This window comes from Capricornis sumatraensis, chromosome 1 (assembly GCF_032405125.1).
Source record: "Capricornis sumatraensis isolate serow.1 chromosome 1, serow.2, whole genome shotgun sequence".
NCBI classification, from domain to species: Eukaryota; Metazoa; Chordata; class Mammalia; order Artiodactyla; family Bovidae; genus Capricornis; species Capricornis sumatraensis.
Genome location: NC_091069.1, coordinates 228246178 through 228267573, shown reverse-complemented (window position 1 = coordinate 228267573; position 21396 = coordinate 228246178). Strand labels below are relative to the sequence as shown.

Genomic DNA, 21396 nt, shown 5'->3' with positions numbered 1-21396 from the left:
CCAAGGGACTCTCAAGAGTCTTCTCCAGCACCACATTTCAAAAGCATCAATTCTTCGGCACTCAGCTTTGTTCACAGTCCAACTCTCACATCCATAGATGACCAGTGGAAAAACCGTAGCCTTGATTAGACGGACCTTTGTTGGCAATGAAGATTAGGGTGCATGTATTCTTTCAGATTATGTTTTTCTCCAGATATATGCTCAGGAGTGGGATTGCAGGGTCATATGGTAGTTCTATGTTTAGTTTTTAAGGAAGCTCCAAACTGTTCTCCTTAGTTTTTGTGCCAATTTACATTCCCACCGGCAGTGGGCAGTGTAAGGGTTCCCTTCTCTCCACACCCTCAGCCCTTAAAAGGGAAAGGCACAAGCAGAGAGAGGGAGAAGCCTTGGAAAGCAGCCAGGATGGTATGGAGTCTGGGGCACTAGTCATTGCTTTTCCTATCAGTCCCATGTTATAAGGGTTGTATCAGTAGTATAGAAATCCTTTGTCGTCTTTTTTGCACCTAATAGCATCCTGGGTTTGCAAAGCTCTCCTGCCACAATAACTCAACTGTCTCCCACAACATGCCTGGTGTCTAGAAGAGCTATATCAACTGTCGTTTACTCATGAGGAAACCAAGACTTAGAGGAATAAAAGCAATGACCCTCAAGTCACTCAGCAGTTTGGCCACAAAGGTCATATCAGAATCACATCTCTTTTTTCTGCTATCTCCTATAGCCAGAGCCTCATTTTTATCTTTGCTTCAGTTTCCAAGGTAGATTTTGTTTTATAAAAGGGATCTGCTGCTTTAAAAGGTGTGAAAGCTGATGATCCAGAATAATGTTTCCAAATCCCCAACTGATATTAACATTCATCATTCAGGAATGACAGATTGGAATTTCCAGGAATTCTCAGAAATTCTTGAAATCAAAAATTATTCCACATTTTCATAACACTGTATTTACATGCTTTCAAATAATATGGCCACAATAATAGTGAATAATTTTCTGTAGTGGTATGATGTCAAAATTTTCAGCTGTTTTCAGTAAAACATGTGTTTTTATAGTTTGTTTTTGTTATGAACCAATATATCATGACAGGATTATTTTAGTAACAGGTAAAAATGATCTCTATTTGATATAGATAGCAGATATAGAAAACATTTAGAAGAAGGGAACATTAAAGCAAAATAAATGCCAAATGAAATCACTTAAAATTTGAAAAAGAATGCCACAATTTCTTGGTATATGAAAGTTATTATTTTTTAATGAACTTTAAAAACACAAAGTATTAATTGTTCCATCTGATAGTCTTGATCTTTGCTTAGTGACAAATATTCCAGACAGAAAAATGTCTTTCATTTTGTTTGATGGTTGAATGAAAGATAAAAGTGTGCCCCTCATATCTTCAAGTGTTAGAGTACTTACTTCACAGAAGCTCCTGTCCTTGGAAACAAGACTTTTTTTTTTTTTAGCTGCATTTGGTCTTAGCTGAAGCTCACAGAATCTTCTATTTCTCTGAGGCATGCAGAATTTTTAGCTGTGGCATATGGGATCTAGTTCCCTGACCAGGGATAGATATTAGGCCCCCTGCATCGGGAGTGTGGATCTTAGCCATTGGACCACCAGACTTGAAGTCCAAACAAGTTTTGAACCACTCTCCTTTTGCAGTCTTAACAGGTCAACTGGAATTGAGTTTTGTAATATAGGTTTATATCTTTACAAGTGTCCTATGTCATTTAGATTTGGGTACTTCCACCTTTTTGGGTGATTTTATAAACAGTGAGTAGATGTTAGGTTCCCTGGACTTGCAGTCAGACAAGACCAGCTCTGCTACTTGATGTGTGGGTGCTCCTATTTATGTCTTCCTCTGGAGTAACGAAATATTAATAAAGCTTACCATCCAAAGTTGTTTGAAGTATTTAACATAATATACAGTAAACAATAAGTGCTAAAAAGATATTAGTTGTTTTGATTATATTCATACTCGTTTCAGGAAAGTATGTTTCCATAGCCTTGGATAGCTCTGTGAAAAATCCAATGACAGCTTTGTGTTATACAGCTTTTTTGGACTGTTGGTTTGTCAGTTGTCTATAATAAAGTATTGTTCTTTGAAAAATATCATCAGTTACACAAAATTCATTGTAAACTATCATATTATTGCTTGTAATAAATGCTATCTATTGGGATGTAGAAATAGCTTCATTTTAATTTCTTACTTTTATTATTTTCTTTGCAGTATAGGAAAGTGAGAATGGAATTTGGTCAAGAAATTTGCTCTTGTGGAGCAAGAATTCTGTGAAGGTGATGACAGGAAGATAGCTCACTATCCTCCACCATCAACTGCCATGTGTCTGTTTCTCCTGAGTCAAACAGATGCTGATGCCTGCAGGTGTCTGTGTGTAGGTGAGGTCAGTGTGTTTCATGGTCACCATGGTGTGGACAACTGATGCAGAACCATTAACTCTTGGACTGGATTAATTCCTGGAAGCCAGAGTTCACATAGAAAAGCCAAGAAGAAACTGAACAGATCTTTCCTGCTCTGTGCAGAGGGGATTAGCAGTACACTGAGTCATCAAGAGTTTTTCTCCGGGTACCTCATTAAAGAACTAGCGACTTGCTTGGTTTTATTCTATCCGTCTTCGCACAGTCAAAGCCAGTGAACTACATGATCTGGCAACTTGAACATCACCTCCCATTGCTCTCTTACTCTTACTTTACAGCAGTCAGTGGCATCAATCTGATTCTTGAATATCAGAGTCACACTCCTATCCTAGGTTCTTTGTAACGGCTGTACCATCTGTCTTTTTCAAGTACTATGTAATATACTTATTTAAAATTTTTGTATCTATGAATGCACTCATTACATTTGTTTTCTGCCTCTCTCAAGCAATGTCATCTCCACCAGTCCTTGAAAAGGCAAGAGTTACAAAAAATACTATGCACAATGGGGACAATTTTGGAATTTAGGAATATATTTAACAAAAAAATTGATAGAACCTTTATGGAAAAGACTGAAATTTTAATGAATGTTGTAAAATATAGGAACTATAAGCAATGATTTTGGATAAGAAGAATCAATATTTTAAAAATATCAACTCATTAAAATTGATATGTTAACAATGCACAACAATTTCCAACTTTTAAAGAACTGGCTAAAAGATCTCTTAATATACAGAGGAAAACATAAATGTTCATGAATAGACAAGGAAAATACTGGAAATGTAACTCAGTGTATAATTCACAGTAATAGAGCCATTGAATATGTTTTCCAATGACTCAATATGAAAAACGATTTTGCCAAATCTGATTTATCAGATTAGCTTTCAAATCTGATTTATCAGCAACTCAACTATAAATACTCACAAACATATTTGTAGAAGGAAATGGCAACCCATTCCAGTATTTCTTGCCTGAAAAATCCCATGGACACAGGAGCCTGGTGGGCTATAGTCCAAAGGGTTGCAAAGAGTTGGACTCAACTGAGTGACTAAGCACACGTATACAAACATATTACAATTATTAAAAGTGTTGCTAATCTATTTCTATTCTTGTTTAATCCTCATAGTATATTGCTTCCTACCATAATTATACTGTGGTGACTTTTAAATCTTAGGGACACAGACTACCAGAAATGGATTTATTTATAGGTTCTAAAAGCAAATAGTAAAAAAATTTAAAAAATAAGTCTAGTAATTTCTAGTGAATAGATAGAGTTACTTTGCTTTCAATGTTTGTATATATTTTTTCTGATTAAGTATGTTACTTGTGGGTCTAGTGCTTTCTGAGTTAATGCAACAAGAAAGAAACTCTGTCCATGGCCCTCCCTTTGAATTTAGTCAGATATTTCTGTTCAACTTCTCTCAACCATTAATTCTTGTTATGTTCACAACATTAATAGCAACATTCTTAATATTTTTCTGGTTGTGAAAATAATCCATATGTATTATGAAGACTCAACCAATACAGAAGAGAAGAAACATATACTCAAACATACACACACATACCCACACAAGTGCAGGATAGAAGAGAAAGCTGAATTCATTCCTAATTTCAAGATTGTACTTACTAAATGCAAAGCAAACAATTCCAGACTGGGCATATGTGAAATTTTGGTGTTGCAGACTGTCTAGCCAAATCCATTTTAACTGACCAACCTGTGTCAGTACACTGTGCCAACCTCTGTACCTTTCTGGATTGATAACATGTATCAGGAACCATCTGTCTTCCTCCCATCTCCTTTTCTTCAGTCCTGGCAATTCATCTAAATTTTCTACTCCCATCCCTTTGAAATGTCTGCCTCCTATGTCTTCAATTATTTCTTCCCTTCTTTCCTTTCTTTCCCTTAGCCAAAATTTAGGCTTATCCCTCCCATCCAAAAATAATCTGTTGTCACTACTTTTCCCTGTATCCACCATAAAGTCTCTTCTCATGTGTTAACTAAAAAGCATTTCTGCTATCTTATTTTCCATTTATTTCTCAATTACTTATAATCTGCCTTGGTTTGCCAACTCTCTGTGGAAATGATTCATAGTTTACCAATGTCCTCTGTATTTCCAAATTCACTGAAAATGATTGTCTTTATTTACTCATCCTCTTTGGCTCTCTGTTCCCTGACATCACATCATTCTGGTTCTTACACTTTTGCAGTTGTTTGTCTCTTTTACATTTCTCGCACAACACTTAAATGCCCATGTTCCATAGTAGCAAATTATTTGTTAAAATTAGATGGATAATCTCATCTTTGAAAATGTTTTTAATGATTACCCACATATACAAAATTCCCCAAACTCTAGTTCCTACAGAGATCTCTGCCCTCAACTACAGATTCACAAACTTGGTTAGCTATTGGATATTGCCATTTGGAAATGACTGTGGCATCCCAAATTCAACAGATTTAAAACAAAACTGATTTTACCTTAGGCACCTTCTTGTATGTTCCCTGTCTTAACTGGTAGCACCATAATCCACTTAGTTAGAAACCAGGAGTTTTTCTCAAAATTTCTCTCTTTCAGGTTCAGATCAAGATAGCAGAGTAAGAGGCATGGAACTCAACTCCCCCATGAACATATCAAAGATACATCTACATGATGAATAATTGTTACTGAAAACGGGTAGGACTTCTGTACGACCAAAATGGTAAGAAATAAAAACTGAGTAGAAAGGGGAGGAAAGTGATTGAGTTGGGACCTGTACCCCTGGGAGGCCTCTAGTCCTGGGACTCTCCACAAGGGAGACAAGCCTCCTTGGCTGGTGGGAAGACACCGAGACAAACAAAAGGGCTGTGGGAAGCTTGGGTTCCATTCATGAGGAGTCTTCACATGCTGGCTGGCCCCCGAGGCTGGACAGAGAGAGGTCTGTTCTAGTGACCACCAGGTTTTCCACAACTATGCTACACGTCCTCCAGCCCAGGCCAAGTGAATGCTGAGGCCCTACTCACTCATGTCATGTTATGGCACTGGATCCAGGATGACCACAACCCAGTAAAAGACATGACCATGGGATGCAGAGGTGACCCAGTCCCAGGACAGAGACTGTTTTGGGTAGGGGTGACTATTGCTTGTGTTTACTCAAGGAGTGCCTCAGAAGTAGCCCAGATCTGTGATGGGGCTGCGCCACAATAGCTCACCTTGCACACATGCAGGGAATCCACACAGGCCTCACCTGCCCTGTGAGGCAGTTCCATGACAGGGCAGAGATGGCAGAAGTTGGAGCATCACAGTCTGTGAGGGACAAAGGGAACTTACATCCAGAGCTGCATGGGTTCCTGCACACTCCTGCACAGCTCCTGAGCAGAGCCGTGGGTTCCTGCACGGATAGAGCATATGTACTCTGTCTGCACATGGGCCCCACTTGCTTCAGCACTCTCCATCTCTAGGACAAGGGTCCTGGTATGAGAAGAAGGAAAAATACACCTTTAAAGGGAACAGAGCAAGCTTGGGCCCAACTCACAGGGTTTCTGCTCTAGCAACTTGGGATCAGACCCTGCCCCTAATAAGGTAGTGATGGCCACTGAGCAGATGGAAAGATGTGCCTCACACTGTGTAACAGCTCTAGCCTCTTCATCTCCAGCTCCACATCCCAGCAAGGTGATAGCTGCCAGCACAGAGGGTCCCAAATAAGATGAACCCAGACAGACCCACATTAACACTTATCATAATAAAAATAGCGGAAGTTAAAGAAATCTAGACACAATAAGACAAAAAAAAAAAAAAAAAGTCATGTACAAGGGAATCCCCATAAGCTATTAGCTGATTTCTCTGCAGAACTTGGCAGACAAGATGGGAATAGCGTGATATATTCAGAGTGCTAAAAGGGAAAAACATGTAACCTAGGATACTCTACTCAGCAAGATTATCATTCAGAATAGGGGACATACAGAACTTCTCAGACAAAGAAAAACAAGGATTCATCAATAATAAATGTACCCTCAAGGAAATGTTAAAAGGTCTTTTCTAAGTGGAAAAGAAGGAAGAATCTATAGAAAAGGGAAAATCCCACTAGGAAAGGCAAATATATAGAGATGATAGGATCAACCACCTAAATAAGTCAGTATGAAGATTGAAAGACAACAAAAAAAGTAAAAATAGCTATAACTAAAATAAACAGTTAAGGGATAAACATAAAGATATAAAATATGTCATCTGCCGGGAGCCACCACGGGAGATCCCACCCATGACAAAAGTCATGTGGAAGAGAACTGTTAAGCAAGGCTTCAGAACTCAATGGGCTCCCTAGGCTTTCTCGAACATCTACCCCAAAACCAGAATCTGTCTGTTTTACTATTTCATGACTTTCACCAACTCCTCTGACATTAACAGGGGGCTATTCCTGACCACCTTTCTCTGGAGAAAATCAGCTTAGGGCTATAGGTAATAAGTCTTCTGGACATGAAAAGAATATTTCCAATCAAAACCCCTCTGTTAGCATTTTAGCTTGCTTGGCAGATATATCCAGACTCTTGCAGCTATGCATGTGATTATTTACATCCTCCCAACTGTGAGAGGCATGGAAAGCCTAAAACATAGAGCCTTTCAAAGAGTTAAAAGTTACTAAAGTAGTGTTACTGTAGGATTTCATTATTTGGCCAACGCTTGTTGCTAAGTTCCCATATCTCTTATCCACTGTGCACCTGGGAATGCATTAGTTAACATAGTTAGAAAGTAAGAAAAACAAGTGTAGCCTTGAAATTAACCACATCAGACTTTTGAGCTAATTGGTTCTTTCTTGTAACTCACTGCACCTTTACTCCGTGAGAAATGTAACTTGTTTAATACTTTTTGAGGCTGACATAGATTAGAAATATAAGAAAAAACATTCCAAGGGAAAATAAGTTTTCTGGTTGAAAAGCCTCTATCAAAAGAGGGTCATAAAATGTTCACAGGCCTTCAAGGCCAGAAGATAATGTACACAATGTTCATGGGAAAGGTTTGCAGAAAAAATCCTGGTTTTGATAAAGACAAAACAGGTGTAATGTTTGGGCTGACTCTGTATGACTTTGCATCTTTCATTTCCCTCTATGTACAAGTAAAGGTATAAAAGACCCTTTTGAAAATAAAAACAATGGGCCTTGCTTGAAAAAGCTTGGTCACCCCATGTTTTTCTTTTTTTTTCTCTGTTACTTTCTTTTTCAGGCTGATCTCTTGGAGCATAGAGGCTCACTTATCTGCCCGGGTTTCTAAGACCTGAACGGGAAGACGTTCTGCGTCTTCACTCCCTCGGGAGACGGGGAAGGCACCTGTGGCCTCCGTGAACAGGGCAAACTTCTTGTCTCGAAGTTTTATTGGCTTTCTATGTAAACCAAGGAATATCAGCCTCTTTCTCTCCTCTATTTTCTCATCTATAATATTCTTTCCTTATCTCTCTCTAAATCAATCGCCGACGCCGTTTTTCCTTCAGGTTCCCCTGGATCCTGCGGGGGCTGGACCCCGGCAGTCATCAAAAACACAATGTCAGAGAGCAGAGGAAAGAAATGGAGATCATTCAGGATTGTTTGAACTTAAATGACTACCAGCTTAAAATAAGTAAATATAGGTCATCATTTATGAACCCCAAGATAAACACAAATCAAAAACCTACAACAGATATACAAGAACTAAAAAAGAAGGAGCACAGTCATACTACTAAAAATGTCAACCGCAAGGGAAGAAACAGAATAAAGAAGAACTACAAAAACAACTGGAAAGAAAGTAATAAAATGGCATTAATTACATACCTATCTATAGTTACTTTAAATGTCAATGATTAAATGCCCCAATAAAAAGACATAGGGTTGCACATTGAATAACAAATGGCATGGTACTGGCACAAAAACAGATATATAGGTCAATAGAACAGAAAAGACAGCCCAGAAACAAACCCATGCATCCTCTGAACAATAAAGCAACAACAAATGAGGCAAGAATAAACAATGGATAAAAGACAGTCTAACAAGTGGCATTGGCAAAACTAGACAGCCATACATAAAATAGTAAGATTAGAACATTTTCTTACACCATATACAAATATAAATCCAAACAGATTAAAGACTAAAATGTAAGACCCGAAACCATAGAAACCCTAAAAGAGACACAAGCAAAACACTGACTGACATAAATTACAGCAACATTTTTTGAATCTGTCTCCTGAGGCAAAATAAATAAAAGCAAAAATAAATAAATGGGACCTAATGAAACTTAAATGATTTTGCACAGTAAAGGAAAGCAATGACAAAACGAATGACAAAATGACAGCTTCCAGAATGGGAAAGTTATTTGCAAATGAAATGACCAACAAGGGGATAATATCCAAAATACATGAACAGACAACTCATTATGAAGAAAAAACCCAATCATAAAATGGGCAAAAGGTCTGAATAGACATATTTCCAAAAAAGATATACAAATTATTTACAGTCACATGAAGAAATGCTCAACATCAGTAATTATTAGAGAAATGAAGTCAAAACAATGAGATACCATCTCATACCTGTCAGAATGGCTATCATCAAAAAGTCTACAAATAACAGATGTTGGCAAGAATGTGGAGAAAAGGGAACCTTTGTATACTGTTGGTGGGAATGTAAATTGCTGCAGTCAATATGGAAAACAGTATGGAGGTTTCTCAAAAAAACAAAAATAGAACTACCATATGATCCAACAATTCCCCTCCTTGGTATATAACCAGAACAAATGCAAAAACACTAATTCAAAGGATTCATGCATCCCACTGTTCATTATAGCACTATTTACAATAACTGAGATATGGAAGCAACCCAAGTGTCCATCCACAGACGAATTAAGATGTGGTATATAAGTATGTGGTTGTTGTGATGTGTGCACTCACTTGTACCTGACTCTTTGCAACCCCATGGACTGTAGACTGCCAGGCTCCTTTGTCCATGGGATTTCCCAGGCAAGAATACTGGAGTGGGTTGCTGTTTCCTTCTTCAGGGGATCTTCCCAACCCAGGGACTGAACGTGCATCTCCTGCATCTGCTGAATTGGCAGGCAGATTCTTTACCACTGAGCCACCATGGAAGCCCATATGTGTGTGTGTGTGTGTGTGTGTATAAAATAGAATATTACTCAGACATGAAAAGAATGAAATTCTGCCACTTGCAGCAATGTGGACTGACCTAGAGAATATTATGTTTAATGAAATGTCAGACAGAGAATGATAGATACTCTATGATAACACTTACATGTGGAACTTGAAAAAAAAAATACAAGGATTATGTATAGAAAAACAGAAACAGAGTCATCAATATAGAAAACAAACTTGTGGTTACCAGTAGAGAGAGAGAATGGGGAAGGGGAAATGAGATTTAGGTATGATACCCCTTGTCCAAGGTAAGAAACAGCAGCTGCACTTCGCTGGAGTAGCCGTGAAGAGATACCCAAGTCCAAGTTAAGAGAAACCAAAGTAAGACGGTAGGTGTTGTGAGAGGGCATCAGAGGGCAGACACACTGAAACCATAATCACAGAAAGCTAGTCAATCTGATCACACACCACAGGCTTGTCTAACTCAATGAAACTAAGCCATGGTGTGTGGGGCCACCCAAGACAGGCGGGTCATGGTGGAGAGAGCTGACAGAATGTGGTCCACTGGAGAAGGGATGGCAAACCACTTCAGTATTCTTGCCTTGAGAACCCCATGAACAGTATGAAAAGGCAAAATGATAGGATACCGAAAGAGAAACTCCCCAGGTCGGTAGGTGACCAATATGCTACTGGAGATCAGTGGAGAAATAACTCCAGAAAGAATGAAGGGACGGAGCCAAAGCATAAACAATACCCAGTTATGGATGTGACTGGTTATAGAGGCAAGGTCCGATGCTATAAAGAGCAGTATTGCATAGGAACCTGGAATGTTAGGTCCATGAGTCAAGGCAAATTGGAATTGGTCAAACAGGAGATGGCAAGAGTGAACGTCAACATTCTAGGAATCAGTGAACTAAAATGGACTGGAATGGGTTACTTAACTCAGAAGACCATAATATCTACTTCTGTGGGCAGGAATCCCTTGGAAGAAATGGAGTAGCCATCATGGTTAACAAAAGTCTGAGATACAGTACTTGGATGCAATCTCAAAAACAACAGAATGATCTCTGTTCATGTCCAAGGCAAGCCATTCAATATCACAGTAATCCAAGCCTATGCCCTGACCAGTAATGCTGAAGAAGCTGAAGTTGAACGGTTCTATGAAGACCTACAAGACCTTTTAGAACTAACACCCAAAAAAGATGTCCTTTTCATTATAGGGGACTGGAATGCAAAAGTAGGAAGACAAGAAACACCTGGGGTAACAGGTAAATTTGGCCTTGGAATAGGGAATGAAGCAGGGCAAAGACTAACAGAGTTTTGGCAAGAGAATGCACTGGTCTTAGCAAATACCCTCTTCCAACAACACAAGAGAAGACTCTACACATAGACATCACCAGATGGTCAACACCAAAATCAGATTGATTATATTCTTTGCAGCCAAAGATGGAGAAGCTCTATACAGTCAGCAAAAATAAGACCGGGAGCTGACTGTGGCTCAGATCATGAACTCCTATTGCAAAATCCAGACTTAAATTGAAGAAAGTAGGGAAAACCGCTAGACCATTCAGGTATGACCTACATCAAATCCCTTATGATTATACAGTGGAAGTGCAAAATAGATTTAAGGGCCTAGATCTGATAGATAGAGTGCCTGATGAACTATGAATGGAGGTTTGTGACATTGTACAGGAGACAGGGATCAAGACCATCCCCATGGAAAAGAAATGTAAAAAAGCAAAATGGCTGTCTGGGGAGGCCTTACAAATAGCTGTGAAAAGAAGATAAGTGAAATGCAAAGGAGAAAAGGAACGATACAGGCATCTGAATGCAGAGTTCCAAAGAATAGCAAGGAGAGATGAGAAAGCCTTCCTCAGAGATCAATGCAAAGAAAGAGAGGAAAAGAACAGGATGGGAAAGACTAGAGATCTCTTCAAGAAAATTAGAGATACCAAGGGAACATTTCATGCAAAGATGGGCTCGATAAAGGACAGAAATGGTATGGACCTAACAGAAGTAGAAGATATTAAGAGGTGGCAAGAATACACAGAAGAACTATACCAAAAGGATCTTCACGATGAAGACAATCACGATGGTGTGATCACTGACCTAGAGCCAGACGTCCTGGAATGTGAAGTCAAGTGGCCTTGGAAAACATCACTACGAACAAAGCTAGTGGAGGTGATGGAATTCCAGTTGAGCTACTTCAAATCCTGAAAGATGATGCTGTGAAAGTGCTGCACTAAATAGGCCAGCAAATTTGGAAAACTCAGCAGTGGCCACAGGACTGGAAAATGTCAGTCTTCATTCCAATTCCAAAGAAAGGCAATGCCAAAGAATGCTCAAACTACTGCACAATTGCACTCATCTCACATGCTAGTAAGGTAATGCTCAAAATTCTCCAAGCCAGGCTTCAGGAATATGTGAACCGTGAACTTCCTGATATTCAAGCTTGTTTTAGAAAAGGCAGGGGAACCAGAGATCAGATTGCCAACATCCACTGGATCATCAAAAAAGCAAGAGAGTTCCAGAAAAACATCTATTTCTGCTTTATTGACTACACCAAAGCCTTTGACTGTGTGGATCACAATAAACTGTGGAAAATTCTTCAAGAGATAGGAATACCAGACCACCTGACCTGCTTCTTGAGAAACCTATATGCAGGTCAGGAAGCAACAGTTAGAACTGGGCATGGAACAACAGACTGGTTCCAAATAGGAAAAGGAGTATGTCAAGGCTGTATATTGTCACCCTGATTATTTAATTTATATGCAGAGTACATCATGAGAAACACTGGACTGGAAGAAGCACAAGCTGGAATCAGGATTGCCAGGAGAAATATCAATAACCTTAAATATGCAGATGACACCACCCTTATGGCAGAAAGTGAAGAGGAACTAAAAAGCCTCTTGATGAAAATGAAAGAGGGGAGTGAAAAAGTTGGCTTAAAGCTCAACATTCAGAAAACTAAGATCATGGCATCCGGTCCCATCATTTCATGGGAAATAGCTGGGGAAACAGTGGAAACAGTGTCAGAATTTATTTTTGGGGGCTCCAAAATCACTGCAGATGGTGATTGCAGCCATGAAATTAAAAGATGCTTCCTCCTTGGAAGGAAAGTTATGACCAATCTAGATAGCATATTAAAAAGCAGAGACATTACTTTGCCAACAAAGGTCCACCTAGTCAAGGCTATGGTTTTTCCTGTGGTCATGTATGGCTGTGAGAGTTGGACTGTGAAGAAAGCTGAGCACTGAAGAATTGATGCTTTTGAATTGTGGTGTTGGAGAAGACTCTTGAGAGTCCCTTGGACTGCAAGGAGATCCAACCAGTCCATTCTAAAGGACATCAGTCCTGAGTGTTCATTGGAAGGACTGATGCTAAAGCTGAGACTGCAATATTTTGGTCACCTCATGTGAAGAGCTGACTGATTGGAAAAGACTCTGATGATGGGAGGGACTGGGGATTAGGAGGAGAAGGGGACGACACAGGATGAGATGGCTGGATGGCATCACTGACTCGATGGACATAAGTTTGAGTGAACTCCAGGAGTTGGTGATGAACGGGGAGGCCTGGCATGCTGCAGTTCATGGGGTCACAAAGAGTGACTGAGTGACTGAACTGAACTGAACTAATGAGACTAAGAGATACACTACTATGTATTAAATAGATAAGTAACAAAGATATGTTGTATAACACAGAAAATTATAACCATTATAACAGCTTTTAATGATGTATGATCTGTTAAAATACTAAAGGCCAGCTTCTCAAATGCACACATGGCTCCTCTGCCTCTGTCACCCTCGCTCCCATCACTTCCCAACAATATGTTCGTCATAATCCAGTTGTTAGCAAACTCTCTTTCACTATGCTATTTGTTTTTTCTACTCCTTGTTTAATTTTATTCCTTTGTTTTGGATTTTTTTCCTGCTTCCAGCTGCAATATCTGCCTTTTACCTGGCTTGTTGCTTAGTTGGTAAATCATGTCTGAGTCTTTTGCAACCCCATGCCAGGCTCCTCTGTCCATGGGATTCTCCAGGTAAGAATACTGGAATGGGTAGCCATTCCCTTCTCCAGGAAATCTGCCCAACCCAGTAGATGAACCTGGGTCTCCTGCATTGCAGGCAGATTCTTGACTGTATAAGTCACTAGGGAAGCCCACAGCTTCTATGTTGTGCCTGGCTCAGGTCTTACTCCCAAAGTCTTTCTAAGTTTTCTTGCTATTCTTTCTTAACCCCATTGTGTTAAATTTTCTTTCTGTGGATGTTTCTGTCATGATCCTCATACAGTATGTTACAATTAGCTCTGTAGGTTTACATACTGTCTTCCAACAGATTCATAGCCCAGTGGGGGCAAGGACTGTGTACAAGTTGGGACCTGTATAATCCCACTTCTTGGCACAGTCTTTGCATGTGATTGGATTCAATACGTACTTGAAAAAAAAGTCTCTATTGAATTTGTTACACTACTGCATTTGTTTTGTTTTGTTTTTTTGGCTGTGAGGCATGTGGGATCTTTGCTCCCCAGCCAGGTATTGAACCTGAATCTTCTGCACTGGAAGGCAAAGACTTAACCAACGGACCACCAAGGAGGTCCCAATACATACTTTTAATGGACAAATGCATTATATCTTTAACTAGAATTCTTGAATAATCACTTACTGAGTGCCAACTAAATGGAAAAGAGCACAAATGTTGTGGCCAAGGACATATTGCTTATTCTATTTTTCTGATTTTCACGTCATTTGAATTATATTAAGAGTTCAAGAACATTGAAAATGCACCTTGAAAACTCATTAACAGTACACTGAATACATGTTTGTTAAATGTTTCAGTGTCAATTGGTGTTATTTTTCTCCAATTCTTTGGTACACATCCAAAGAGGAGGTTAGAATCACTGTTTTATTTAATTATGTTTACATGTCCCCATTCCTTTACTCTGCAGAGGTTTTCAACAGACTTTGAATGCTCTTGGACACAGTAACAAATAATGATAGATACCATCTACCACAAAATTAGCCATAAGCTAAACATGATTTAATAATACCCATTATATGTTTATTTTAATATCTGTTTGTGCTCTGCTAGACCTAAGCCAAGTCTGAAGTTACTGGCTTCAGTACCTTGTGACATGGCTCAGCTTCATACCGGTAAGAAAAAATAAAAATCAATGGAGACATTCATCAACTACAACACGTGTGTTTAAAAATAATTGTAGAGCAAGAACATATTTTAGATTATTTAAACAAAGCATTTTCTATGAATCATATCATTAAATTCATAAAATATGATTTTAATACTTATTTGATATTCTTAATAACTCTGAATAGCACACAGGAGAAAATGAATTCTTACTTTCAAACCAGAGGGTGATAAGATCCAGCTTTTCAGATGAAGAGGTTTCCCTGGTGGTTCAGATGGTAAAGAATCTGGCTGCAATGCAGGACACCTGGTTCTGATCCCTGGGTTGGGAAGATCCGAGAGTTAACACACACTTTCCAGATAAAGAAAATTAGTGTACATTATCCTCTGCTGCTCTGTTAGATCTGTGATGTCATGACCTGTGACTGCTAGAAGCCCTGGCTGGAGATGCCATTTCACCTTCAGTTCCATGTATATACATTTTGTGTTAACATCTAAGAACCTTAAGATTACTAGGTACACATTCTTTGTTCTTGTGTGTGTGCTGAGTTGCCTAGTCATGTCCGACTCTTTTGGGACCCCATGGACTATTGCCTACCAGCGTCCTCTGTCCATGAGATTTCCCAGGCGATAATACTGGAGTGGGTTGACATTTTTTTCTCCAGGGGATCTTCCCAACCCAGGGATCAAACCCATGTCTCCTGCATTGGTAGGCAGATTCTTTACCACTGAGCCCCTGGGAAGCCTCTTTCTTCTTGAATTTTTATCTATTTTAATCATATATTTAAAAATAGATTTATTTTTATATAACTCACATACCTTAACATTTACCCTTTCAAAATGTACTCATCAGTGTTTTGTATATTGAGAGATTTGTGCAACATCACCACCAAGCAATAATAATGAGCCCAAAACATACAACAGTCTGGCTGTCATCCCAGATCATCTCTACTCTGATGTTCCTGGCCTGCTAACTCTTAAATTCCATCTCCATCTGTTTCCTGACTTTTGATCCTTTTTTTTTTTTCATTTAATGTTTGCTTCTATCATGGAGATTTGGCATTTATATTTTGTCTCTAATTTCTAACAGTCTTCAAGAACTTTTGTGTAGAACTGCTCACCAGTTTTCTTATTTTGGTTACCTCTGGGGGTGCTTCTGCCTTAGCTGTTCTTTAAAAACCTATGCACAGTTATAGCCCACCTCAACGCTCCAGCCAGTTAACTATTTCCTGTAAGAGGGTCATGCAAACATTTTGCTTCCAATTTTTGTTTCTTGGGACTCAGCCTTCAATGAAGCTATAACAACATGGATGAGCCCAGAATCTCTTAACATATTGAATCGATGGCTTGTGAAACAAGCAGTGAAGGAAACGTAGACATCTTGTTTCGGAGAAACTTAAGGCATGCCCCCAGGAATTGGGAATTGCTTCTAGGCCAGGTACATAAAGATATGAGGTATACTCCAGGGAAGTGCAGATGAGTTGCCTATGGCTCCTGTGTCTGGATCATACCTGAAGGCTTTGCGTACTGTGGAATGCTCAGCACAGAATGAACCATCTCAGTGCTCTTATTGGGAATGGGGAGCATTTGAAGGGGCACTTATGCCTGTCACTTTGATAAGAACATTACTGGCACTGAACAGACAGGGACCAGAGAGATAGGACTTACATTGCACAGGGCAGCTCTGCACAAAGAGTATTTGTTGGTGTCCTACCTGACTTTGAATGCCTAATGGGGGATATGACAAAATAGGTGTCATCAAGTATTTAATGAGTCGGATATATTGAGGACTACTGACTCATCCCACAGCTTCCCTGGTGGCTCAGTGGTAAAGAACCTGCCTGCCAAAGCAGGAGTCTTGGGTTCAATCCCTGAGTTGGGAAGATCCCCTGGAGAGGGAAATGGCAACCCACTCCAGTATTCTTGCCTGGAAAATCTCATGGACAGAGGAGCCTGGCAGGCTAAAGTCTGTGGGGTCGCAAAGGAGTTGGACATGACTCAGTGACTAAACAACAACTTATCCCAACAGCCCTCTACATGTCTGCTGCCTTTGCCCTTACACTCTGCCCTAACCTGGGATGTGGCCCACAAACCCTGTGTTGTCCTTCTGGGGCCACCCTGAATACTGAGCTAACCTTTGACAGGGAGATCTTTCTTTTCCTGTTCCTCAGAATAAGCTCATTATGAGGCTCAGAAAGAGCTATGGTTGGACAGCTTCAACACTGGGAAAGGGCTGCAGAGCCAGCAGGTGAGTTTAAGTACACCTGGAGGATCAAAGGGTGGAGTCTGGATCCAGATTGTCTAGATTTGAATTCCAGCTTTACAATTTACTATCAGTGAGACCTTGAGGAAAACACCATTGCCTCCATTTCTCCCCTCTGTAAAAATGGGGTAATATTGGCCCCTGCCCTAGAGGTTTGTTGTAGGATTGAATGTGTCAATAAATATAAAGTGCTTGTGAGAGGATCTGGTATAGAGTAAGTGATGTGTTAGCTATAAATATTAAGAAGCCTACATCACTGATGATTTATGCTGGAAAAGGAAGGTCAAGTGCCCCATCAATTAAGATATATAACCTTGGGCTTCCCTGATGACTCAGTGGTAAAAGATTCCACTGCCAAAGCAGAAGACACAGATTTGATCCCAGATCTGAGAAGACCCCACATGCTGCAGAGCAACTAAGCCTGTGCACCACAACTACTGAGCTTGTGCTCCAGAGCCCAGGAACCACAACTACCGAGCCCATGTGCAACAATTACTGAAGCTCTTGTGCCCTAGAACTTCTCTTGATCCACAGCAAGAGAAGCCACCACAATTAGAAGCCCACACACCACAGTGAGAGAGTAGCCCCCACTCTCTCAACCAGAAAAAGCCCGCACAGCAATGTAGACCCAGCACAGCCAAAAATAAAATTATTTTAAAATGTGACCTTGAGCATTTCACTTTATCCATATGACTTTTCATTTCTCACTGGTAAAATAGATGAATATTTGTCCTGCCCCTATTTGTCCCATGATGACTTAAAAGTTATCTTCCAAAGGTTTACGGCACACAATAGCAAGCATCACATAATGCAGGCAGGAACTCACAGGCCAGTGTCAGCAGGACTGTGAGCCCCTGCTTTTACAATTTCCTGGAGAGATGTTTTTGGGACATAGGGCTGGGTGCTGGCAGAGGTACTTTGCCTCCTGCTGTTTTCTCTTTTTAATGGAGAGTGCATGACAGTGATCTGCCTCTGGGAAATAGATACTTTGAGCTTTGGTGCCAGGTTTTTAATGATGTACTGGAAAAAGCCAGCTCTCTAGCATGCACAGACCATGAAGGAAGTTGCCAGGTCTCCCACAGAGAGAGGTCCACAGTCAAGAACTGGCACTCCTGTTTTTCAGTACAAGAGTAAAAGGTAAAATGTAAGTAAACAGACTTTTAGAATTGTTAGGCACTATGTAACTTAATCTACCTATGAATATTAAAAAGTAATGGCAACAGAGTACAATGAAGAATACTGTATGTATTGAATGGAATATATAGTTCACATGATTTCTTTTTTACATCTTAACTGTCTAATCCTTTTTTTTATACCATTTTTTTTTTTTTTTTTTAGCTTTGGCTGTGGTGGGTCATCATTGGTTTGCCTGGGCTTTCTCTAATTGCAGTGCATGGGGGCTACTCTTTGTTGCAGTATGGAGGCTTCTCATTGTGGTGTCTCTTCTTGTTGCAGAGCACAGGCTCTAGGCACACAGGCTTCAGTAGTTGTAGCACGTGGGCTCAGTAGTTGTAACCTGCAGGCCCTAGAGTATAAGTTCAGTAGTTGTGGTGCTTAGTGGCTCCACAGCACATGGAATCTTTCTGGACCAGAGATCGAACCCTGTCTCCTGCGTTGGCAGGAGGATTCCTATCCATTGCGCCACCAGAAAAGCCCTGGTATTATGTTCTTAATCCTAAATATATAACTTTGCTTTTAATAAGCATTTCTGGTTTTAAAATGATCTGTACTTATGATTGGTAGCTCATATCTGGGATGAAGAATCCCAAAAGTTGCAGGGGAGAAAAAAAAGATTGTTTAATTAATATAGTTCTTGTTCTAACACTAATAGCAAGATTTTAAAGTCACAGATTCTCATAGTATTTATTATACGCTCAGTTATTTGTACATTCACTGGACTAAAATCTATGTGTCCAGTTCATATGTGATGCTGGAACTTGCCATGGAAATTTAATTTGTATGATCACATTTCAGAAAGGAAACCAAATATAACTTGCCCCCAATCCAATAGGTGATGTGTGACAGAGTGTAGGACTCAGATCTGCATTTGCTACCTTGTAAACCAGTGATTTCCAGTACTGGACAGAAATGGAAACTATTTAGCTTGCATGCTTCAATATGTAAAGTGATACTGCCCACTGCCAGGGCTGGCTTCAAGGGCAGTATCATATATATATACACATACACACACACACATACACACATGCTACATCTTCTTTCTCCATTTCTCTATTGATGGACACTTAGATTGCTTCCATATCTTGGCAATTGTAAATAACGCTGATATCCAAGAGTGAGATTGGTGGATGATATGATAGTTATATTTTTAATTTTTTTAGGAATCTCCATACTGTTTTTCATAGTGACTTTACCAATTTACATTCCCACCAAAAAGGCACAAGGCTACCTTTTCTCCACATCCTTGCCAATACATATTATTTGTAGAATTTTGATGACAGCCACTCTGACAGGTGTGAGGTGATTTCTCACTGTGGTTTTAACTTACATTCCTCTGATGATTAATGATGCTGAGCAGCTTTTCATGTACCTGTTGGCTAGCTGTATTTTTGGAAAAATGTCTGTTAGGTCCTTCTGTTCAGTTTCGATCAGATTGTTTGTTTTTTCTTTTGATATTGTGTTGAATGAGCCTTTTATAGATTTTGAATATTAACCCCCTGTCAAACATATTACTTGCAAATATTTCCTCCCATCCAGTAGGGTATCTTTTCATTTTGTTGATGGCTTCCTTTGATGTGCAAAAGCTTTTAAATTTGATTGGGTCCTATTTGTTAATTTTTGCTTTTTATTTCCTTGCCTGAGGATATAGATCAAAAAAAAAAAAAAGTGCTGCTATAGTTTCTGCCATAGAGAGTACTGCCTATGTTTTCTTCTTCGAGTTTTGTGACTTTTGGTCTCACATTTATGTTTTTAATCCATTTTGAGTCTATGTTTGTATATATTGTAAGAAAATTTTCTAATTTCATTCTTTTACATTAACTGTCCAGTCTTCCTAATACTGCTTATTGAAGAGACTGTCTTTTCACCATTGAATATTTTTGCCTCCTTTGTCATATATTAATTGACCATATGAGCTTAGGTTTATTTCCGTGCTCTGTGTTCTTTTCTGTTGATTCATATGTCTGCTTTTCTGCCAGAAACATGCTGTTTTAACTTCTATTACTTTGCAGTATAGTTAGAAGTCAGGATACTGTTCATACTGTTCATGGGCTTTTCAAGGCAAGAATACTGATGTGGTTTGCCACTCCCTTCTCCACTGGACCACATTTTGTCAGAACTCTCCACCATGACCCATCTGTCTTGGGTGGCCCTACATGGGATGGCTCATAGTTTCATTGAGTTAGACAAGGCTGTGGTTCATGTGATCAGTTTGATTAGTTTTCTGTGATGTGGTTTTCATTCTGTCTGCCCTCTGAGGAATAAGGATAAGAGGCTTATGGAAGCTTCCTGATGGGAGACACTGACTGTGGGGGAAACTGGATCTTGTTCTGATGGGCGGGGCTATACTCAGTAAATTTTTAATCCAGTTTTCTGTTGATGAGTGGGGCTGTGTTTCCTCCTGTTGTTTGACCTGAGACCAAACTATGGTAGAGGTAATGAAGATAATGGCAACCTCCTTCAAAAGGTCCCATGGATGCCTGCCACACTCAGTGCCCCCAACTCTGCAGCAGGCCACTGCTGACACATGCCTCCACGGGAAACTCCTGGACACACACAGGCAAGTCTGGGTCAGTCTCTTGTGGGGTCACTGCTCCTTCCTCCTGGGTCCTGGTGCACACAAGGTTTTGTTTGTGCCCTCCAAGAGTCTGTTTTGCCAGTCCTGTGTAAGTTCTGGTGGCTCTATGGTGGGGTTAATGGTGACCTCCTCCAAGAGGGCTTATACCACACCCAGGTCTGCTGCATCCAGGCCCCTGCCCCTGTGGCAGACCACTGCTGACCTGTACCTCCATAGGAGACACTCAAACACTCAAAGGCAGGTCAGGCTCAGTCTCTGTGGGGACTCGTGGTGCACACAAGGTTTTGTTTGAGCCCTCCAAGTATCTCTGGTGGGTATGGTGCCGGCGTCCAGCTCCAGCAGCCAGGGAATCAGCCTGAAGGGATGAGTGGTGTCGGTGGATGATGATGTAGCTTCTGACTCATAGTACAAAACTATGGAAAATACTATGTTTATTTCAAGCTTCAGGTTTTCTTTTATACTTTAACAAAAGTATTAGTTCTCAGGTTTGACATTTTTAGTTTTCCCCACCCAGATTTACTGTCTCCAGAAATCATTGTTGTCCTACAAACACAGTTCCTGCTTCAGTGATTCTCTCAGAATTGACTTTACTATCTATTATCTACTTTCTCTTATGTGTCCTATACTTAACTTGTGATTATATTGTAACTCATGCTACATTCCTCAGTTTATTCTTATCTTTCTAAATCTTATTTTCCCCTATCTTCTTAAGATCACTATCTCCTGAAAAGGCTTCT

At 39.9% G+C, this 21396-nt stretch overlaps 1 protein-coding gene across 1 annotated transcript in view; it reads right to left on the bottom strand.

Annotated features, from left to right (window-relative positions):
- Nucleotides 1-14910, bottom strand: part of PLSCR4 (phospholipid scramblase 4) — a 66707-nt gene extending 51797 nt beyond the window's left edge. The window contains exon 1 of the mRNA XM_068989134.1: nt 14856-14910. The gene's annotated coding sequence lies outside the window, so the exon portion shown is untranslated. The remainder of the gene's footprint in view (nt 1-14855) is intronic.
- Nucleotides 14911-21396: the final 6486 nt, after the last annotated feature.